Source organism: Macaca nemestrina, chromosome 10 (genome assembly GCF_043159975.1).
Source record: "Macaca nemestrina isolate mMacNem1 chromosome 10, mMacNem.hap1, whole genome shotgun sequence".
Lineage (NCBI taxonomy): Eukaryota > Metazoa > Chordata > Mammalia > Primates > Cercopithecidae > Macaca > Macaca nemestrina.
Genome location: NC_092134.1, coordinates 9,936,027 through 9,959,750, shown reverse-complemented (window position 1 = coordinate 9,959,750; position 23,724 = coordinate 9,936,027). Strand labels below are relative to the sequence as shown.

General features: G+C 48.9%; 1 protein-coding gene across 26 annotated transcripts in view; it reads right to left on the bottom strand.

The window, feature by feature from the left end:
- Positions 1-23,724, bottom strand: part of LOC105494043 (phosphatidylinositol transfer protein membrane associated 2) — a 171,171-nt gene that overhangs the window by 121,905 nt on the left and 25,542 nt on the right. For 20 of the 26 annotated variants that reach the window (XM_071070863.1, XM_011762175.3, XM_011762153.2 and 17 more), the window contains one exon: positions 6,052-6,155. The exons of 1 other annotated variant lie outside the window; for it this stretch is intronic. The gene's annotated coding sequence lies outside the window, so the exon portion shown is untranslated. Of the gene's footprint in view, positions 1-980; positions 3,075-3,526; positions 5,793-6,051; positions 6,156-14,823; positions 14,932-18,210; positions 19,291-23,724 lie in introns of those variants that run through there. 5 more of the 26 variants (XM_011762174.3, XM_011762168.3, XM_071070859.1 and 2 more) reach the window with 5 other exon arrangements.

Below are 23,724 nucleotides of genomic sequence, written 5' to 3'. Positions count from 1 at the left end.
CAGAATTCCTCTAGGCTCTATATTTATTTTTTTATTTGTTTGTATGTATGTATGTATGTATGTATGTATGTATGTATGTATGCTGAAACAGAGTTTCACTCTTGTTGCCCAGGCTGGAGTGCAATGGCGTGATCTTGGCTCACTGCAAGCTCCACCTCCCGGGTTCAAGTGATTCTCCTGACTCAGCCTCCCAAGTAGCTGGGACTATAGGCATGCACCACCACATCTGGCTAATTTTTGTATTTTTAGTAGAGACAGGGTTTCTCCGTGTTAGTCAGGCTGGAGGCTGGTCTTGAACTCCCAACCTCAGGTGATCCGCCTGCCTCAGCCTCCCAAAGTGCTGGGATTACAGGCTAGGGCCACCACGCCCGGCCTGGCTCTACCTTTAGAACATACCTGGGGCCCAACAGGCTTGCAGCCCCCACACATCCACTGCCTCTCCCTACTGCAATTGTTTCCCCACAGTCCCCCAGCTTCCTCCCTTCCTCCCATCCAGCCTGCTCTCATCACCATAGCCAGAAACCATCCTTTTAAAGCACAATTCAGATCCTGACCCTCTATTGCTCAAACACTTCTGAAGCTTCAGGTCACTCAGAGTCAGGGCCAAAGTCCTGATACAGCCTACAAGGGGGCCCTCAATATTCTCCGACCTCCTCCCCTGCTTCTCTTCCCCTCACTCACTCACTCCAGTTTCCTTAACATCCTGGACAAGCTCCTGCCTCAGGGCCTTTCTCCCTGAGCTACCGTCCTGGCTCACTCCCCACCTCCTTCAGGTCTTCACCTAAATGTCCCTAACTTGGGAGGCCTTCCTTTCCCCTGCTTCTGCAGCTCTGATCACCATCTGATGTGCTTACAGGTTTTACTGCCTATTTGTCTATCGCGTGTCTACCCCCCATTAGAATACAAGCCCCAGGAGGGCCAGAAGTTTTTAACATTTTATCACATCTTTATGCCCAGCTCCTAGAATGGTAGGTACTCACTAAATATGAGTGGAATGAATCGCTGTTGATCCACTGAGGGGTCAATCATGCTGCTGAAATGAAGAGTCTCAAGCTATTCAACCCCCGGGCTTGAATGGTGCCATCTCAGGAATCCCTCTGAGAATTCCAAGCTCTGAACACTGTCTCCAGGAACAAAAGCAATTGTTCCAGGCAGGGTTCGTGTCTCAGGAAGTGTATGAAGAAACAAAGAAAGGAAGTGACACAAGGGACACAGATCCAGAAAGTTCCTGCTTACGACACCTGGCTACCGGGAGGCATGAAGACTCAGCGCATACGGGAATGCCTCCAGGCACCTGGAGTGCTGAGCCCTCATGCCTCCAGCTGCCTCCTTGCAGGCGGGATGAGGTCATCAACATGGGTGCACTGGACACCCACCATGGAGAAGTACCGGAAATGAACCGAAGACAGGAGCTAGCCAAGGAAAAACAGAAACGAGAGGAAGAAAGAGAAGAAAGGTGGTGAGAAAGAGTTTCCCATGCTAAGAACCTACAGGCAGAGATCCAGAGAAACCCCCAGCCCCAGACCACCACTGACCGAGACAGCAGGGTACCTGGCCTCACACGCCCTCAGGTAGGCCAGGCCAGCTTCCTTCCCGGCCCTGCCCATCCTGAACAGCGCAAGTGAAACAGACCCATGCCCATTCCCCGGCAAGCATGGTATGCCTGCGCAAACCTCAACAAGTGACCAAAAGCATCGCCCAGAAACACAACCGTCTCACCACAGGCCCCCTGCTTCCTCTCTTCACCCCAGCTAGCCTGCTCTCAACACAGCAGCCAGAGGACATCCTTCTGAAGCACAATTCAACACAAGCCAGAGGAATGCAGGCTTCTGCCACCTGGCTGAAAGTAAAATACATTCTGGGCCAGGTGTGGTGGCATGTACCTGTAGTCCCAGCTACACAGGAGGCTGAGGTGGGAGGGTTGCTTAAGCCTGGGAATTCAAGACTGCAGTGAGCCATGATCACACCACGGCACTCCAGCCTGGGTGGCAGAGCAAGACTCCATCTCTAAAATAAGTAAATAAATAATTCCTTAAAAAAAAAAAAAGGAAGAAAAGAAAATACAGTCTCAGGAAGACATGCTGCATCAGAGCAAACAAGGCAAATGTAGGGGTGGGTTCCCAGAGCTCCGGGGAACAGGAAGAAGAGGAGACTGAGAAGAGCCAGCAATTTCTGGCTGAAGCCCCGCGTACTGAGCAGCGTCCGGTGTGTGTCAAAGAACCATGTCGATAAATGAAATATAGACAGGAGCAGTCAGGAGGGGCACAGGTGACAGAGCTGGCCAGGGCATGACATGGGTCATCAGATTGTGCCCAGCTTCCTACCAAGCTCTGTGGGGACAGCAACGGAACTGAGGAGGAGCTCTCTGCAGACCTCAGGGCAGCATCTTTGCTCCAGGCATGAGGGTGCTCAGCCCTCTACTTCCTCTCCATAGCCTCCGCATGCTCTGGGCTCTCTGGGCAGCCTTCTAACATGTGAGACTTATCACAGACCTAAACCTCACAGGGACGGACAGGCCCATGTTCCCATGTGGGACCTGGGGCTGCCTGAGAGGAGGGACTAAGAAGTAAGGCCCTCGTTACGGGTAGGGCTCCAATGCTGCTGCGGGTGCAGAGAAGCCCCTTCTTCGCCTGGGATGGAACTTCATCCAAAGGGCTGGAGGTGGGGGTGGGGGTACAGCATGGGGAGGTAGGGGCGTGCCCTGGAAAGTTTGTGTCGTTGCTGCTGTGGTCTGAGGCCCTGCCCATGTCATGAGCTCTCTTTCTCCTCAGGAGACAGTGACCTTCTGAGGCCTGTCACAGAGACAATGGCAGGAAGTGCCCCTCCCTGCCTGAGCCACGGGGAGTGGGGAGTCCGAGTCCGGAAGGAAGCCACTGCCTGGGCCCAGGACCCTCCCCGCTGAGCTCCTGCCTGAGGGACACTGAGGCTCTTGGCAATGCCAGAAGCTCTGCTCACCAATGCCAAATGGCAAACGTCTTCAACTGTGGGGGCTGAGGACAAATAATCTCCTTGGCTAGGACCCTCATCTTTAAGGCAGACCCCTTCTGTGAAAGACAGCCAGGCAGTACTAGGAGACACAACCCCAGCTACCCCCACCCACCACCTGCCACCCCCACCTTCTGGAAGGAAGGGCTCTGGGTTCCTCCACAGCAAGGAGCTTTTCTAAAAATAAACCCTGGTCCTTGAGCCCTTTCCTTCCTCAGTCCCCTGTGGAGGAGAGAGGAGAAGGAAATATCTCGTTCTTAGCCGACCCCAGGGAGTGTGGCCTCCCTCCACCCCATGACTCTTGCTACCAGGGCCTGGTGGTCACTATGCCACAAACTCCCAAGCAGGGGTGCAGAGGCGTGGAGGGGGCAACCCTAATCATCCTCACATGGAGCCTGCCATTTTCTGGGTCTGGGTGGGTTTTGAGAAAAGCAGGTGGTACCAGCTCTCTAGTCCAGGATCTGGGGGGAAAGGATGGCACCCAAAGGCAAGTCTCCCACGTTACAGGGCTCCCAGGCCGACAGCAGACACAGACACTTACCGAAATATTTCAGGGAAAATGATGCCAAGAATTCTATGAGGTTCAAGCAGTATGCCGTGACAGCACAGAGGGAGGAAGAAGAGGCTAATGTGGATCCAGGTCTTGCAAAGAAATTTAGAGGAAAGGAGCTGTTTGAAATGGGCTTGGAAGGGGAAACAGGAACCTGACAGGTAGAGGTGGGAAGAGGGAACTTCAGGATGCTGGAGCTGCATAAGCAAAGCGCAGAGAATGTACCAGCATATAAACTAGATGCGGGCAGGGATGCCTGTCTGGGCAGGACGCCTGTTCACAGTGGCGTCTCTGGCAACTGGAATAGTCCCTGGTGCATACTAAGTAACAATAAATACTTTATGGACAAATGAGTGGAGCAGAACAATTCCTGAAGATATTTTAGGTCTAAGTGAAGACCTTCGGATGAGGTGGGCTGCAAGGCCATGGTCTCTGCAAAGTCACTGCACTCTGGAATGCAGCTGTTAAGAAGGAAAAGAACCTCCTTCCTATAAGAAAGGAGACAGGAGACCAAGGCCGTGTTGAAGCAGGGTCCCTCAGAGCAATGTCAGTGCTCAGGCCATGCAGGGCAGAAGAGCTCTCACTGGGCCCTGCCTCGACTTGGCAGCCAAGACCTTTGGCAACAGGACAACCACGAGGCCCCAACCCCGCAGAACCCAAGTGACCCCTGGAGAAGCTGCAAGTCAGGGCTGAGTGTTACTATGCGCCCTTCCCTACACCCACTCCCAGTAGCTGGGACACCTTGGAAAGTGAAGTAAAACAAAACAGAAAAACAAAAAATACAATATAGCACTCTCTCTTCTTAGCACTTGGAGGCCTTTTCACAGCAACTGAAAAGAATGAGCAATTAGAGAAGATAACAGCCCACAGTGCCAGCCTGGAACTATGGAGCCAGAGGCAACTTAAGAGGCCCCATCACAATGTGCTCCGTCTTCCCAGAGAGGATGAGGGCACCTGGAGAAAGGAGGGGACTTACCTGAGATCAGACAGCAAGTGACGGTTGAGCCTGGGCTGAACCAAGGGCCCTGTGAGTCACGGGCCAAATTTGGAAAACCATGCCATGTGCTTCCAAGTCAAGACTCGGTCCAATCCCAATCCCACTACTGACTAGCTGTGCAACCTGGAGCTGATATCTGCCATCTCTGAGCCTCGGCTTCCTGTGTAAAAAGGGACCCTAACAGGCACAGCTCATGGTTACTGTGGGACTTAGCCCCATGCAGCAGGGGCTGGGTACATTAAACCATTAATCCCCACCAGCATCCTCAACTTGGCTTTGCTAGCTTCCCTTGATGGAACATCCATCCTCCGTGCCTCCAAAGCTGAAACTAGCCAATGAGTGCACAGGGAGAAGGATTCATCAAAATTTAGAAAAAAAGAAGGAAAAATCACTTTACCTCCTGTTCCACCCAACAAAGGCCTTGGCATAGAAAATGAGGCCAAAGCCAGGGTTTGTGCCTGAGACTGAGAAATACGAAATGGAAAGAAGCTTGGGAGGCCAGGGGCTCCTGCTGTCAGCTGGGGGTGGGAGGGGAGAGACTGCAACTCCCTGGGCCTTTCAATCTCTAGACCTGGCACTCCCTGAGACTCAAGACAGAGGCTCAGGCCTGCCCTCCACTCAGCCTTGGTTTCTCACTGTGCATCCAGAGGGATGGTGCATTAAAAAACACACTCATGCTTGTTTCTGGGCCACTGACCATGACTTGTGGGCAGCTGAGCAAGGCAGCAGCCCAGCCTCTGCTCTCTGCCAAAGCCAGGGAGTAGCCAGAACCTGAGCTTCCCAGCCAAGGCACAGAAGAAGCAAAACTCCTGCCTGTCCTGTTCCATGTACTAAGGGCAGAGCAGGTCAGGCTAAGCCTCAACAGCAAACAGAAAAGAGCCACCCTGGGGTGTTCTATAAACAGGAGACTAGCAGCCGTTGGGGACTCAAAGGCTGACCCAAGGAGTTTTTATCGTATTTGGAATCGAAAGCTACCAGAGGCAAAACATCGGTCTTTCCTATTTAGTGAAGAGAAGTCAATATTTGCAAAAGCATAATCAATAAATACAATCTACCCCACATTAATCAGATAAAGTCAGGTTTTTAGTGTTTTTTTAAGAGACGCGGTCTCAGTGTGTTACTTAGGCTGGAGTGAAATAGTGCGACTATGGCTTGCTGCAGCCTCGAACTCCTGGGCTCAAGTGATCGTCCCACATCAGCCTCCCCAGTAGCTGGGACTATAGGCATGTGGCACCTCACCCAGTAAATTTTTTTTTTTTTTTTTTTTTTGTAGAGATGCAGTCTCACTATGTTGCCCAGGCTGCTCTTGAAATCCTGGTCTCCAGTGATCCTCCTCCCTCAGCTTCCCAAAGTGCTGGGATTATAGGTGTGAACCACTGCGCCCAACAACAGTCCGGTTTTTAGGGGAAAAAGGAAACAGCAATAAAGTCTCTGTACCCTCAAACTCCAAAGGCTAGGGTGGCCTGCAGGGCCTCAGCTCTGGGAAGTTGGGTGCTACTGCACAGGTGGACGGCTTTACCTGTGGGTCTGAGACGGTTCCACTGATGTCCCTGTCACAGGAGGAGAAATGGGTCCCTAGGCTCACAGAAGGGTGTCAAGGACCAGGACACACGTGCCAGCATTCTGCAGGGAGAAGCACAACGGGAGAGGAGGTGAGACACCTGGACTCTGATCACTCCACACCAATCCAACTGGGAGACTCACAATGCCGATGGACCAAGAGGGTTGAACACGGGACATCTGACTAAAGGTGTCTCCATTTTACAAAGGGACCCAGTCCAGGACCATTTAGGAGGCAAGTTCCTAACTCAGTATTGGCGACAGATATACCCCAATATTGCCCGGCACCCCTTCTACTTAGGAAAACTGCTCAGGGAGCGGGAACTGAGACTACCAGCACACACCATAAGCCATCTTATTTCAGAAGCCCCTTGGAGCTCTGTCTCAAACCTTGATTTTCACTCGTGAACTCCACTGGGATTGGAGGACTTCAGACCACAGAGGGGAGGCTGGAAAATGAGATAATGCAGGAAGAAGAGAGGGAGACATAGTCCGAGAGGATGGCATCCTGATGCCGGGGCAGGGGTGTGGTCATATTGTGGGGTGATGCAAATGGCTTCCAGCCTTCCAGCAAGCCCCTCCAGCTGCGCAGAGTGTGATCTGATTACACAGAGGCCAGAGACAAGCATTCAAAACAAAATGAAAAAAACTGGAGAAACGGACTTCCAAAGAGTCCCAGGTCCAACAGCCTCAGAGACAACAGTCTTCACAGGTACCACTGAAGCCACCACCCAACCCAGGGCTCCTACAGGGACCACAGACAAGGCGGGTAGCCCACCTCTCAGCTCAACACACATTCTTGTTTGCCTGACACACATACAAGCCTCCTGACCCGGGGCCTAGAGAGCAGGTAGCAGCCTACAGGGCTCTCCAATGACCATGACAGAGAGGCCACTTGTCTGCTGGTTATGGAAGCTGGGAGTGTTTCAGGAACTGATGCCCAATTCCAGGGCAACCCTGCTTTAAGAGCTGAGGACAGGCATGGTGGGGGTCTCCTCAGACACCAGTCCATGCCCGCTAGGGGCAAGCATGTCCCAAACAAAGGGAAATGGAATGGTGGCTGGGGATGGCAAAGTCATCAACTGCCAAGTGAGTGGCCAGACAGTAAGAGTCAGAGGAGGAAGAGTGGAATTGGGGAGGTGTGAAGATAGCTAGCAATGCACAGCAGTGGGAGGTGTGGCTGCAGGGAGCGGGCGGCTCTTCACGCACCCAACCCCGCCACCTCCACTGCGTCCTGCATGCCCACCCCCGTGCGGGCTCCTCTGTGGGACTGAGGCTCCATCGCTGTCTTGCCCCAGCCCCTGGTCTTCATGGCTACATGTACACACCCACATACACCCTCGACCCCCAGAACAAATGAAACAACCCACGCACCCGCAGCAGGGTGGATGCAGGTCCCAGCCCTCCCAGTGACCATGAGCAAGCTGGCCTTCCAGCCTCGCCTCTACAAGCCACCGTAGGCCACAGCTGAGGCCAGCAGCTCTGAAGTCTCCCCATGTTTGAGGTGAGGAAAGCTGTTGAGAGGGTTGAGGGTTTGCCGTGGTAACACACCCATCAATGGCGAGCCAGATTTGGTAGTCCAGCCCTGCTCCAGCCCACCACAATGCTTCTCGGCAGGTGAGAAGGGCAGTGGTGACTCACACCTCGCAGAATCAGATCCACAGGGGCTATGAGAAAAAAGCACTCTCGGAATGCAAAGAGAGGCACTGAAGGGAATTATGTTTCTGACTAAAAGTATTAAAAGTGAAAAAAGTGAATGCAGGGTCAGGCTAAGGAGCCAACCCAGTAGGCAGCTATTTGGGGAACAGACCTCCTAGGGGCAGGGGGCTCAAAACATCCCTGGAAAGAAATTAAAATGTGCTGCTGGCTAACTCAGTTTTCCTCCAGTGACCCCTCACATAAATGGTAAACAGTGGGCCGGGCGCGGTGGCTCACGCCTGTAATCCCAGCACTTTGGGAGGCCGAGGCGGGCGGATCACAAGGTCAGGAGATCGAGACCACGGTGAAACCCCGTCTCTACTAAAAATACAAAAAATTAGCCGGGCGCGGTTGTGGGCGCCTGTAGTCCCAGCTACTCGGGAGGCTGAGGCAGGAGAATGGCGTGAACTCGGGAGGCGGAGCTTGCAGTGAGCCGAGATCGCGCCACTGCACTCCAGCCTGGGCGACAGAGCAAGACTCCGTCTCAAAAAAAAAAAAAAAAAAAAAAAAAAAAAAAAGGTAAACAGTGAACCTGTCCACTGCCCTAAGGGGACATGGAAAGTCACAACAAAACATAATTCCTTGCTGGGGTTTGTTGTGTGTAATGTACGTTCCATACATGTGTAGTCACAGTCCTGGAGGGGAGCAGTGCATCCAAGACCAAATAATACATCGTGTTGCTATTTCCCAGGAACAAATGTCATTTCATTCCTTTAAGTTTTAAATCTAAATCTTCAATACACTTTTTTTTTTTTTTTTTTTTTGAGACGGAGTCTCACTCTTGTCACCCAGGCTGGAGTGCAGTGGCGCGATCTCAGCTCACTGCAAGCTCCACCTCCCGGGTTCACACCATTCTCCTGCCTCAACCTCCCGAGTAGCTGGGACTACAGGTACCCACCACCATGCTCAGCTAATTCTTTTTGTATTTTTTAGCAGAGATGGGGTTTCACCATGTTAGCCAGGATGGTCTTTATCTCCTGACCTCGTGATCCGCCCACCTCGGCCTCCCAAAGTGCTGGGATTACAGGTGTGAGCCACCGTGCCTGGCCTAAATCTTCAATATACTTCTTGAATGATTTGGCAAACTACAGGGGAAAGAAAAACAAAACAAAAATATACCTTAGGAGACAAGAATAACAGAAGTCAGAATGGCTTTCCTCAAAATTTTTCAGATCCCTGACTCTGTTTCAGTCCATAGAAGTGAATTAGCAAGTGAATCTGTTTCTCTATATGATTCCTATTAATAGAATATCAGTCTCTCCTCATCCCCACTAAATAAATGTCAAACAAACACTTAAAGAATACCAGTTTGATGGGGTGCCAGCTACTAGCCTGCCCAGATGTCCACACGTCTCAGGCTGGCCCTTGTGGAAAGTGTAAGTTCCAAATGAGTGGGTAGTGCTGCCGAAGTTAAACACTGCTGTCTCCAGCCTCCGTTGACATGGCGACCGTGAGGCAGGTGGCTAAAGAATGGGTAGAGAGAGACCCATACGTATGGTAGGTGACACCACGGCAAACTGTCCAGAGTGCTGACAACAGACCATGGCCTTTGACTCCATCTGGAGGCATGGTTCCTAACTTTTTTCAATTTAGATATAATTCACACACCATAAAACCCGCCCTTTTAGCCAGGTGCCATGGCTCATGCTTGTAATCCAGCACTTAGAGAGGCCGAGGCAGGAGGATCATTTGAGCTCAGGAGTTCAAGACAAGCCTGGGCAACATAGTGAGACCCCCCATCTTTAGAAAAATTCATAAATTAGCTGGGTGTGGTGGCACATGCCTGTAATTCCAGTTACTCAGGAGGCTGAGTTGGGAGGATAACTTGAGTCTGGGAGATCAAGGCCACAGTGAACTGTGATCACACCACTGCACTCCAGCCTGAGTGACGCAGCAAGACCATCTATAAACCCAACAAAACCCCACCCTTTCAAAGTATATAGGTCAATGGTTATTAATCTACTTACAGTGTTGTACAACCATCACCACTATCTGATACCAGAACATTTTCATCACCCCAGAAAGAAAGCTTGTACCCATAAGTAGTCACTTCCCATCCTCCCCTCCTCCCTGCCCCTGGCAATCACTAATCTTTCTGCCTCTATGGGTTTGCCTATTCTAGACACTTCACATAAATGGAATCATATAATATGTATCCTTTTGTGTCTGGCATCCTTCATTTAGCATAATGTTTTTGAGGTTCACCAATGTTATAGCATGTGTTGGTACTTCATTTCTTTTTACGACGGAGTAACATTCTATTATATACACTACACCTTGTTTATCCATTCATCCATCAAAGGACATCTGGGTTGGTTCCACCTTTTGGTTATTGTGAATAAATGCTACTGTGAACACTGCTGTACAAATTTTTGTGTGAACATTTGTTTTCAATTATTTTGGGTATATACCTAGTTGTTCCTATTTTTTAATAAGATAACATCACTTAATTTAAGACAAGGAATGCATCTGTATTTTGAAACCTTTCAAAACTCAAAAGGATAAAATGGGTAGAGGGTGAGAGTAAGTTTCTCTCTTGTCCCTGTTCCCCAGCACTCAGTTCCCTGCCCAGAGGCAAATTCCAGTTTCTGGCTAATCCTCCCAGAGACCGCCTATACATATACACCCTGCTTTATTTTAAAGACAGCTTGCATGGGAGGAACTTGGCAACTAGATCAGGCCGGAATCAGGCTGGAATCAGCCCAGTAACGCCAGGAAATGAGCACAGTCCAAGTGCCATCTCTCCCCTTTGTCCCAGTGTGCCCCTTGGAAAGCCATGTAGCCTAGAAGAGTCCACAGAAGTGGGTGGCAAGAGGAGTCCTGGAGGTAGATGGGTTCTGAAATGTGGCCCTCCATTTCACAGTTATGAGGCCTCACTCAAGCAAGCTGCTTAACCTCTCTGGGACTTGGTTTCTCTATTTAAAAAAGAGAGTGGATACTGGTACCTAATTCATAGAATGTCTGAAGAGTCAATGAGCTAACAAAAGCAAGTGCTTAGCACCATGCCTGGCACACAGTAAGTGCTCGGTGTTTTGCTACTGCTGTGATTACTACTGCTGCTTCACCTCACTGAACTGACCTTCAGCTTTCTCCTCAGGAAAATGAAGGGAGGCACCTCCCAGGCACAGTTATGGTGTAGACCCGAGATCCCTGCGTGAGGGACAGGAGTGCTACAGCCTCTGAGCAGCGGGGACTCAGGGAAAGTCAGGTGGCTGAGATGTGTCTCCAGCTCCCTGCGTGCTGCTCCAGGCCCTTCTGAGGCTAGGTCTCCATCCTCTCACCGGCCCACCTCCCTGTGTTCTCCCAAGAACAGCTCTGAAGCTTCCACCATCACCCACCCTCCCACAGGCCAAGAGGAGGAGCTGGCATCATGGACCCCATGCCTTGGGCAGGCTGGCTGGCTGGATTTCTTATTTCATGACCCTACTCCGCCTCCCTTCCAGCTTCTTCAACAAACACTCTACTCCAGAGCTGAGCTTCTCTTTCAGAAGCCCAGATTATTGGAGGCAGCAGGGAAACCCTCAGAGACCTTCAAAGTGGAGAGACCTCCAGTGAAAGTGGAAGCATTTGCAGGGCCATTAAAAGGCTGTTAGGAGTGATTTTTCTCTCTGCTGGCAAGTGGCAAAAGCAGAGCCCAAAGAACCAAACCCAGACCTGGGAAAGCAGAGCAAGGGAAGAGAAACGGAACAAGCCTTGCTTAATTGTGCAGAAGTTGATGGAGGGAAAAAACCCAACACACGCGCACACACATACACACACATACACACACACACACGCGCATAACAAAGAGGAGAAATTCTTAGCCTGCAGCAGTTGGTAGCATTATGTAAAATCCCAAGCCCACAAAAATATCATTTGGATGATAAAAAGTTAAATTTAGCTAAGTACAGAGTGACTAATACTATGAGGGAGAGGCAGCACCCCCAGTTGCCTGGAGCTGATACAGCTGGCTTTTAGAAACTTTTGACAAGTAACCAGGGCCTTGTGCAGTGCAAAATAACAGATTATGTAATAGGAGGCACCACCATCAGCAATACAAAACACAGCACAAGCGTGCAGCCTTCTCCAAGGGAGGGAACAGTTGGGATCTGGCTTGAGTGGCTCCAGTAGGACCTTGCTTGGGCCATGGGAACCTGGATATTCCAGGGGCATCCAGCAGCACAGCCAGGCTTTGGAAGGGTTTGTATGAGTGGGTCTGCAAAGATCTTTTCCCAGGGTGGTTGTCAAGGACTGTTACTTTGATGGCTTTCAATGAGCCATGCCCTCGTGGAATCCCCTCCCTTTTAATCTAGCCTGGCCTTGTGGCCTGTTTTAACCAACAGTATGCGGTGGAAGTAACACTGTGCCAGATTTGTACCTCTAAGCTTAGGGAGGCCTGGCTAAGAATTGAAAGCAGGATGCAAACAGGTATTTGTGCACCAATGTTCACAGCAGCAATGTTCACAATAGCCAAAAGGTAGGCACAATCCAGGCATCCACAAACAGATGAACAGATAAAAAATGTAGTCTATCCACACAATGGAATGTTAGCCTTAAAAAGGACAGACATTCTGGCCAGGAGTGGTGGTTCACATGTGTAGTCCCAGTGCTTCGGGAGGCCAAGGTAAGAGGATCACTTAAGGGCAGGAGTCCAAGACCAGCCTGGGCAACATAGAGAAAGCCCATCTCCACAAAAAATACAAAATTTAACCAGGTGCAGTGGCACACTACCGCGTCTCAGCTACTCAGGAGGCTGAAGCAGGATAATTCATTGAGCCCAAGAGGTTGAGGCTGCAGTGAGCCATGATGATGCCACTGCACTCTAGCCTGGTGACAGGGCAAGACCTTGTTTTAAAAAAAAAAAAAAAAAAAGGCAGGGGGAGGGGTGAGGAGAATGAAGTGGTGGTGGTGGCCTGGATGCTTCTGCATTTGAACTCTAGGGAAGCTGAAGCCAGGTAAGAAGCCAACCACCTGTACCTCACCCAAGGGGTGATGAGGAGGGGAACAGATGTCCCAGTCAGCAGCCCTAGCAGATACAGCCAACACCAGTACCACCTCACCAGCCACAGGAGTGCAGCCAGCCACCTTGTCAATGGGTCCTCCACCTCAAGTAGTCAAGTTGTTCTAGCTGACACCAGTGGCGCAGGGATGAGCTAAGCTTACCACTGGGCCCTGCCCAAATTGCCACATTGTGAGCAAATAAATAAAATGACTAGTGTTTTGCATCACTATGTTTAGACGCACTCTGTTAAGCAGCAATAGGTAACTGACGGTGGCCAAGCTCTCTAGCGGGTTTGCAGGAATTTCTATTCCTATCATAAGACTCATGAAGACCTTTTGCATCCTCACATATGAGAGTTGCTGAGAGATACTAGTGCTTAAATGAGTCTTAGGAAGAGTAGTCTTCCACTCCCAATATCCCAATGGAGTGAATGCTGAAATGAAGCCGGTGCTGAGTTTCAAACAGCTGTTGTGAGGCTGGGGAATTTCTCCAATGATCCTATGGAGTAAGCAGGCCATCAGATGATCAACTCAAGCTGTCACTTAATTACATGACTCTCCATCTCTCTGCGCAGAGCAGGGGTTTGCACATTGTGGACAGAGATATGGATGGGATTCCCTGAGAGAAGTGAAGTGATCATTGGCATGGGATTGAGACCAGAGTTCCGGCTGCTGACTCTGGGTGAGTCAGCTCTGCTCACTGGGCCTCTGTTTCCTCATCTGTAGTGTAAGGAGGCTGGGCGTGGTGATCTCTGAAAGGGCACTCTCAGTTTGGCTCCAACATTCTACAATCCTATGATTTGGACAGAAGGAAATGCTGGCCTATAATCCAAAGCCCTGCACCAAGTCCAGTGACTTGCATCTAGGTTTACAAGGCAGACACATGTGCTCACTGGGCTCTTCACATGTGTGCTCCTGGAGCCCTGCTCTGCTCTCTGTGTCCTTCATGGATTTGTTCATTCATTGTTCAATATCTCACTGTGGCAGACTCTGGCTTGGTCCAATTTCCTCTTCCTAAATCACATGTTTAGCCCCCTGGACTCTAGGTGAGGCTATGGGACTAGTTATATGAGTAGGGGAGGTCCACCACTTCAAAGCCTGGCCCCCAGAATGCCCCACGCAATCTCCTATGCTCCCTCTTTCTCTGCTTACCAGTCAGCTGACTGCACAGATTCACTGGAGAACTCCAGGGGAGCCCCAGGGGATGGGAGAGCCACAGTATGAAAGGATCCTGGGTCCCCAATTCACCACATGGAGGTCACTCATAGAGCATGAAATTCATCTAAGACAAGAGTGGGGATAAGCCTTTATTGTGATAAGCCACTGAGACTAGAGGATTGTCTAGCAGTTAGCATTACTTAACTAATACATTCACCAAATTGATACTAAGTGTCAGATATGTAGGAGATACATAAGAGAATTAGGCTGAGGTCTAATCTTAGCCTTCTTAGAACTACCAGTCTAGGTGATTGTTCAGGGAGATTGGATACAGACCAGTTCTGTACTCTGCAATCATGATGGGAACCTGTTAAAGCTCTATTCATACTGCCTGCTTCCAAAAACCTTACAACATAGACTCATCACATTTTCCCACCAAACATGAGATGAGCAAAGAAAGAAAGCAACCAAATAGGAGGGAGAAAATCTCTATCAAGGTTCCAAATTGAGAACAATCTAAAAGCAAATAAGTAAAAATCTTACCTGTGTGCTTCCTGGTAGGCAAAGCAAAGAGGGAAATATGCTGGGTCACAAAGCTCTTCCCAATAGTGGAAAACATATTAGTTCATGATGCGAAACAAACGTTGTGCTTGGGAAGAGCTCTGAGGGGAACGTCCACGGGGCCAGTGTGTGAGGCAATTTGTGCCTGGGCAGGAGGCAGCAAGAGGAAACCAAGCTAGCCTGGAAAGCTGTCAGCCTCCAGGGTGTAGGGACAGCTTTGCAGCCCCGCCTGCGGCCTGACTGGCTCTTAATGGAGAGCTCCTCAGAGTAATTCTTCATCCCCGTTAATGTCAATATGGCAGCACCATGATAATGATGGAAAATATTTACATACCATACCACTGATGGGTTGTTTAGACCATCTGGCTACTGGATGCGGTAAGTATTGTCGAACACATGGCCCTTCCGCAAATGCTGTGCCTTAGTGCTGATGGAGGCCAGGCTGCAGGGATGTGAAACAGTGTCACTCAGCTGTGTCCCTGTGGCCTGTGCCCATACTGTCAGCTTCAGTCACCTCCAGGTCAGGGGCAGAGATCTCCAACTCCTACTCCCAGATCTATCTGGGCTCAGCAATGATGACAATAGTCTAACTATTCCCTCTATCAAGGGCCTCTTCAGGACTCAAGTGCTCCAACAAGACTTAACGCAGCAAGACAGCTCTGATTCTGTGGCCACCTGGGGGATTTCTCCAGTGATCTCCTGGGACCGCTGAGAATTCTCAGAGGAAAATTCAGCACAGTTCATTTGTGTTTGAAGCAGCTTCTGCCTAAGCTTCGGCACACTCGGGAGGTAGGGACAAGGATTAGGTAGCACAACTAAAGGTTGTGCTCTATCTAGAAGGATAGAGGATGGTGATCATAATCGCACCTAAATGAGAATTTCTTTGTTCTATCCATGTGGCTCCATGAGCACTAATACCCAGCTGAATACAGAGGTTTTTTTCTGGGTCAATGTTAAATATTTCTTTTTTTTTTTTTTTTTTTTTTTGAATTTGGGGTGTTGGGTGGCTTGTTTTATTATTATTTTCTTACTTTTAGTAAGCAAGAAAAAGTTCTGTTGGGAGCCTGTTCAAAAGTAGCAATTTTCTTAATGGGAAGCATACGCTTGCCACCCACGTGAGGAGGCTGTGTCAGCTCAGCAACCATACTGTCCTGTGAATATGGTGAAGTCATGTTACCTACTTGACAACCGGTGAGTCAAAGGGAAACTCATCACAGGTGTCTACATGGCCTGCCGGGGTACTGCTGCACAGCTGACAAGGGCCTTCTGAGGGCACACCTGCAGCAAAGGCCTGGCTTTGGTTTTGTCAAATATGAACCCGCAGATTTAAGGTCACCTAATAACTAACATCCTCTAAGATTTAAAATGTCCCAACCACAGCATTCAGGACCTGAGTTCACGGACTGGGTTCAAGAGCCAGTTCTGACTCCAACTGGCTGTGAGCTTGGACAGCCCCTCACCTCCTGGAATCTGTGTTTTGGCTGTGAAAGGAGGGGTAAGACAACAGGGGTCTAAGCAGCATCCTGGTCTAATAGTCACAGGTTGGCTGGCAGGCACTGGCTCAGGGCAGCAGCCTCCTTGTGGTCAAGAGTGCAATAGGGGTTCCCTGGTCTTCTATAGGACTAGTGCCTCTCTCTCTGCAAGTAGAGTGATGACCACAGACCTCTCATATGGAGAGTGGATTATGGAAGAGTCAGAGCCCTCAGTCAGATGTAGCATAAAGCTAATTCACTGTTAGTCACACCCTGGCCAGTGAGAGTGAGCTCACATCCACACCCTCTAAAGGCACTGAGATTTCGTGGCACGTGTTTACTGAAAGTAATTACAGTCTGGGATGATGACCTTTGCTGGTACAACACCTAGCACCTTAGTGAGGCAGGATGGCTGTGCAGAGGCCAAGCAATACCTCTGCAAAGCTCCTCCCTGCCGGTCAGACCCCACAGCCCCAGCAGAGACAACCTCTTTGAGCACCTACTCTGAGCCACCATGTCATTCTAAACAAACATCTGCTCTGCTCACCTGCTCTTTTTGCAAAAGTTATCTGAGCCCCTGGGGAAACTGGAAAATCATAACGAAGACCACACCCAGATCACTGGGTGCTTCACTTGAACCAGCCTCCAAAACATCCGGCAGCAGGCCAGGGACACACTTCTTGTTTAAAAACAGAGAAATGAGACAGCCCCAGGTCTCCCAAGTTAGAGAACAGAATCTTTTCTCAGAACACACAGCTTCTCCAGGCCCAGCCCAGGCTCCTTCTCTGGGGAGCTGACTCTGGCTCCAGCCCTCAGAGGCCTCTCTGCTGACTCCCAAACCCCAGTGAGCAGGTCAGCGCCAGGCCTGGCCAAGCTCTCACCAGTTCAAGGAGAAATGAGAACATGGCTAACGGGCCAAGCTGTTCAAAGAGCTACAATTAGGCGGGGCATGGTGGCTCACACCTGCGATCTCAACACTTTATGAGGCTGAGATAGAAGGATCTCTCGAACCCAGAAGTTTGAGGCTGCAGTAGGACATGATCATGCCCTCCAGCCTGGGCAACAGAACAAGACCATGTGTCAAAACAAAAGAACAAAACTCAAAAAGCTCCACTTAGTTTCTTTATTCTTAGATCTTTCCTACTTCTTAGTGTTCCTTTTGTTCATGAGATGATAGCTACAGTGAATCATACCTTTTTTGTGTTTGTAGTTAAATACGCATAAAATAACAATTACCATATTAACTTTTTTATTTATTTTTATTTATTTTTGAGACAGGGTCTCACTCTGTCTCCCAGGCTGGAGTGCAGGGGCATGATTACCGGTCATTGCAACCTTGAATTCCTGGCTCAAACAAACCTCCTGCCTCAGCCTCCTGAGTAGGTGGGACTACAAGCACGCACCACTACATCTGACTTTAACAAATTTTTTTTTTTTTGTAGAGAAAAGGTCTATGTTGTCCAGGGTGGTCTCTAACTCCTGGCCTCAAGCAATCCTCCCACCTCTGCCTCCTGAGTCACTGAGATTACAGGCTTGGACTACCATGCCCAGCCCATGTCAACCTTCCATTTGTTTGTTTTTGAAACAGGGTTTTGCTCTGTCACCCAGGCTGGAGTGTAGTGGCATGATCTTGGCTCACTGCAACCTCTGCCTCCCAAGCTCAAGTGATTCTCCCACCTCAGCCGCACAAGTATCATAGTTGGGACTACAGGCACACGCCACCATGCCCAGCTAACATGTCAACCATTTTTAAGTGTACAGTTCAATGGTTTGAAGGACATTCACAATGTTGCACAATCATCACTGCCATCTACCTCCAGAACTTCTTCATCTTCCCAAACTGAACTCTGTACCTATCAAATACTAACTCTCCATTCCTCCTGCCCCCAGCTCCCTGGGGAACCTCTTTAGAGATGATGTCAATTGGCCTGGCACGGTGGCTCACGCCTGTAATCCCAGCACTTTAGGAGGCTGAGGCGGGCAGATCATCTGAGGTCAGGAGTTTGAGACCAGCCTGGCCAACATGGTGAAACCCGGTCTCTACTAAAAATACAAAAATTAGCCAGGCGTGATGGCTCATGCCTGTAATCTCAACTACTCAGGAGGCAGAGGCAGAAGAATCGCTTGAACCTGGGAGGCAGAGGCTGCAGTGAGCCAAGATCATATCATTGCACTCCAACCTGGGCGACGGAGCAAGATTCCGTCTCCAAAAAAAAAAAAAAAGAAAGAAAGAAATGACATCAACTTACAGATCTGGGAAATCCAAGTCACAAGCCTGTTGACAGGCCTCCTGGTCACATCTGAGCTCCCCAAAAACATAACCTCCCTGAAGGTAAGCTTCTGGTGTTTCTTAGATACTTGGTGATAAACAAGTTGACAGAGGAGGGGCAAGGCAGCTGCTGCCCCCACCCTTTACCAGGAACGAACCTTCCAGACCACAACCTGACTACAGGAATCCAAAAACCCAAGAGCCTTTCAGTGATGTGCAAGTTGGCAGCTAATGGGAATGAACAGTCTTAACTGGCTATGCCAGGAACCACCCTACAGCCTGCCCTTTGCGGTAGAAAAGGCTCTCACACAGAAGGAGTTTTCTCCAGATTTTTATTTTACTTAAAAGCTCTTCCTTGCCTGGGGTTTTGAGGTTGAAAACCACTGCCTCACAGTCACACATTGTAAGTGGGAGTGTAAATTGGTACTACCTTTATGGAGAGCAATTTAGCAATTGCTAACAAAAATAAAAGAAAAACACTCCTTGACCCAGCAATACTACTTCTGGAAATTTATTCTACAGACATGAGAGTATATTTGCATGAAAACCTACTTATCGAGATGCTTGCTACAGCACTGTTTGCTTCCCACCTTCTGCTATTACAATCTAAAACCCCATCAACAGGGACCTGGTTTAACACATGATGGTCCATCCATGAGCAGAATACTAAGCCCACCATTACAAGAACTGAGCAACACTACATGAGCCAACAGAGAACCATTTGCAGGATTTATGTATTGTAAAGTCAAAAAAAAAGATGCACAACAATAAGCAGTCATTTGTGTTTAGCTTTATTTTTAAGTAATATAGGCCAGGCAAGGTTGATCACGCCTATAATCCCAACACTCTAGGAGGCCGAGGTGAGAGGACTGCTTGAAGCCAGGAGTTTGAGACCAGCCTGGGCAACATAGCAAGACTCCATGTCCACAAAAGTAAAAAAAATTAACCAGGTGCAACAGCACATGACAATAGTCCCAGCTACTCAAGAGGCTGAGGCAGGAGGACTGCTTGAGCCCAGGAGTTCGAGGCTGCAGTGAGCTATGATCACATCACTGCTCTCTACCTTGGGTAACAGAGCAAACCCTCTCTCTAAAGAAAAAAAAAATAAAATTAAATTTTTAGGCCGGGAGCGTTGGCTCCTGCCTATAATCCCAGCACTTTGGGAGGCCGAGACAGGCAGATCACTTGAGGCCAGGAGTGGGATACCAGTCTAGCCAACATGGCAAAACCCTGGCTCTACTAAAAAATACAAAAATTAGCCAGGTGTGGGGGATGCATTCCTGTAATCCCAGCTACTTGGGAGGCTGAGGCACAAGAATCGCTTGAACCCAGGAGGCAGAGGTTGTAGTGAGTGGAGATCGCACCACCGCACTCTACCCTGGGCAACAGAGCAAGATTCGGCCTCAAAAAAAAAAAAAAAAAAAATTAAATTTAAAATTTAAAAAGTGGCTGGGCACGGTGGCTCACAACTGTAATCCCATCACTTTGGGAGGCCAAGGTGGGTGGATCACCTGAGGTCAGGAGTTCAAGACCAGCCTGGCCAATATGGCAAAACCCCATCTCTACTAAAAATACAAAAAATTGGCCTGGTGCGGTGGCTCACACCTGTAATCCCAGCACTTTGGGAGGCCGAATCAGGCGGATCATGAGGTCAGGAGATTGAGACCATCCTGGCTAACACGGTGAAACTCCAATTCTACTAAAAATACAAAAAATTAGCCGGGCGTGGTGGCGGGTGCCTGTAACCCCAGCTACTCGGGAGGCTGAGGCAGGAGAATCGCTTGGACCCGGGAGACGGAGGTTGCAGTGAGTCCAAGATTGTGCCACTGCACTCCAGCCTGGGCGACAGAGGGAGACTCTGTCTCAAAAAAATAATAATAATAAAATAAAATAATAAAATAAAATAAAAATAAAAATACAAAAAATTAGCCAGGCATGGTGGTGTGCACCTGTAATTTCAGCTACTTGGGAGACTGAGGCAGGAGAATCGCTTGAACCCAGGAGACAGAAGCTGCAGTGAGCCAAGATCACACCACTGCACTCCAACCTGAGCAACGGAGCAAGACTCCGTCTCAGAAAAAAAAAAATTTAAAAAGTAATATACATTAATATATAGAGAGAATCTCTCTGAAAGAGGACACACACACAAAACTAGCAACCATTGCTGTCTCTGGGAAGGAAAACTAAGATATTGAAGACAGGGGCGGCAAGAAGTCTTATGTTTGCCTGTAGCTGCTTTTCATTTTGGTACCAAGTATAATGCATTACTTACTTACACAAATAATATTTAATATATACATGATCTTTATATTTTATTACTTAACTGTAATCTATGAGTTTGTAAGTTCCATAAGGAATGTATCTAATTTATCTTCAGAATCTTGCTAATGTCTGGTACAATGTCATGCATAGCCTTTTCAGTGTTTTGTTAAAAAAAATTTTTTTTTTGAGACAGAGTCTCGCTCTGTAGTCCAGGCTGGAGCACAGTGGTGAGATCACAGCTCACTGCAGCCTCAACCTCTTGGGCTCCCTTGATCCTCCTGCTTCAGCCTCCCGAGTAGCTGGGACTACAGGCATGTGTCACCATGCCCCGTTAATTTTTGTATTTTTTTGTAGAGATGAGGTCTTGCCATGTTGCCCAGGTTGATCTCAAACTCCTGGGCTCAAGGAATCTGCCCACCTCAACCTCGCAAATGTTAAATGTTTTTTAATAAGTGAAAGAATGAATGAGTAAATGATTCTAAAGCACTCAAAAAACAATGTTCTTTGAATCCTAGAAAATTGTGAGTCTTGAATTGTTAGAGAAGGAAGAAGTTAGGTAGAAACAAAAACAAATCAATAATTGATATCTGGGTACAAAAAGCAGACTCAGGGCCGGGCGCGGTGGCTCAAGCCTGTAATCCCAGCACTTTGGGAGGCCGAGACGGGCGGATCACGAGGTCAGGAGATCGAGACCATCTTGGCTAACACAGTGAAACCCCGTCTCTACTAAAAAATACAAAAAACTAGCTGGGCGAGGTGGCAGGCGCCTATAGTCCCAGCTACTCTGGAGGCTGAGGCAGGAGAATGGCGTAGACCCGGGAGGCGGAGCTTGCAGTGAGCTGAGATCCGGCCACTGCACTCCAGCCTGGGCGACAGAGCGAGACTCCGTCTCCAAAAAAAAAAAAAAAAAACAAAACCAGACTCAGTCATATCCAAGTCATATTAAATGATGGTTCATTTAAGTTGATGTTACAGATTTAACAGGAGTTTTAAAAATTTCAATTCTAATAACTATTTTATTTTATTTTATTTTTTTTTTGAGACGGAGTCTCACTCTGTCGCCCAAGCTGGAGTGCAGTGGCCGGATCTCAGCTCACTGCAAGCTCCGCCGCCCGAGTTTACACCATTCTCCTGCCTCAGCCTCCCGAGTAGCTGGGACTACAGGCGCCTGCCACCTCGCCCGGCTAGTTTTTTGTATTTTTTAGTAGAGACGGGGTTTCACCGTGTTAGCCAGGATGGTCTCGATCTCCTGACCTCGTGATCCGCCCGTCTCGGCCTCCCAAAGTGCTGGGATTACAGGCTTGAGCCACCGCGCCCGGCCTATTTTATGTTTTAAAATGCCAATATTTAATATTTCTTTTGGAATAGCAGAATGCAAAGAAAATGTATGGTCCAGGCCAGGTGTGGTGGCTCACGCCTGTAATCCCAGCACTTTGGGAGGCCGAGGCAGGCAGATCACGAGGTCAGGAGTTCGAGACCAGCCTGACCAACATGGTGAAACCCCATCTCTATTAAAAATACAAAAATTAGCTGGGCGCGGTGGTGTGCGCCTGTAATCCGAGCTACTCAGGAGGCTTAGGCAGGAGAATCGCTTGAACTTGGGAGGCAGAGGTTGCAGTGAGCCAAGATCACGCCACTGCACTCCAGCCTGGGTGACAGAGTAAGACTCCAACTCAAAAAAAAAAAAAAAAAAAAAAAAGGAAAGAAAGAAAATGTACGGTCCAAAACAATTTTAAAATCCATTCTTTAAAACCACATTAGGGGCCAGGCGTGGTGGCTCACGCCTATAATCCCAACACTTTGGGAGGCCGAGGCAGGCGGCTCATCAGGTCAGGAGTTCAAGACCAGCCTGACCAACATAGTGAAACCTCATCTCTACTAAAAATACGAAAAAATTAGCCGGGCGTGGTGGTGCGCACCTATAACCCCAGCTCTCAGGAGGCTGAGGCAGGAAAATCGCTTGAACCTGGGAGGCCGAGGTTGCAGTGAGCCAAGATTGCACCACTGTACTCCAGCCTAGGCGACAGAGCAAGACACCGTCTCAAAAAAAAAAAAAGTAGGGTCCTGTGACCCTCACATCCCTAAAGAATCAGAAAGAAGATCTAAAAACCAAGCAGACCCTTCAGTGAGTTGAATAGAACTGCAAAGGGTTCTGCAGGGATTGATGCATATCCTTGGGTAAGCTTGGGAACTCTTGCCTTACTAACCTGTCACTCTTGCCCTACTATTCTCCACAATCCAGTCTGGCAAGCAGGCTGCCTACAACCCCCACCATTTAGAAGAGGGCCAACTTGCAGATCAGACCACGAAGCTTCAGGAAAAAAGCTGTCACAAAGCCAGAGGGCTTCTGTCCTAGGAGAACTGCACTGACCCCTCTGGTGGTCATGCAAACCACTATGGTTAAAATAAGGCAGAAAATTAAAAGTAGCAAAACCACACTGAGGAGAGAAAAGAAACAGAACTAGGGAGGAGGGAGGATGACTTAGGAAGTATGGCCAGCATGATGGGTTCAGCCTGAAGGACATCTGGCAGAAACACATCCATCCGCCCTTTCCGTGGCCTCCGAGAACAGCCTGGTTCATGATATTGGAACTTAAGCTTCATCGTGGTAGCCTTAGTCAGCTAAATGATTCAGCAATCCCTCAAAGACTGAATTATCTCTAGGGTTCTCTGTTGATTGAAAGAGAGGCAAGAATTGCCTTTGAGAAAGATCAGGATAATGACTGGGGAAATGTGATGAAGCTTGCATGAATGACGGCAGTGATGAAGCAGTGTCTGTTCTCTGGTTTCCAGCAGGAGCGAAAGATTTACTTCCAACAACCAGGCTCTGTTCATTGGGGTCTCGTCCAAACACTGCCCTCACTCCCACTCAACACGGTGGTCTGGGGGATGCCACGGCAAGGGACCACAAAGCTACAGGGAATTTCTGAGAGCCCTGCCCTTGGAGAATGTACGAATGGTTCATCCCTCCTCAAGTTACATCCATCATCCAGGATGAGTTTGAAATAATGGACTTCCAGGCTCTGTGATAACGATTTAATGGTGCAAAAATATGTTCAAAACATTCTGGAAGAGTCCTCAGAATAACCCCAATGAGAGATGCTGAACATCCTGCATCACACCACTTACACCGCTGCCCTCCATTTCCTGCGAGTCCAGGTCACAGGGGGCCCAGGAGGCGCCGGCAGCCGCCTCAACTGTCCGGGTGTTACTCTTGTTTCTAACCAGAAAA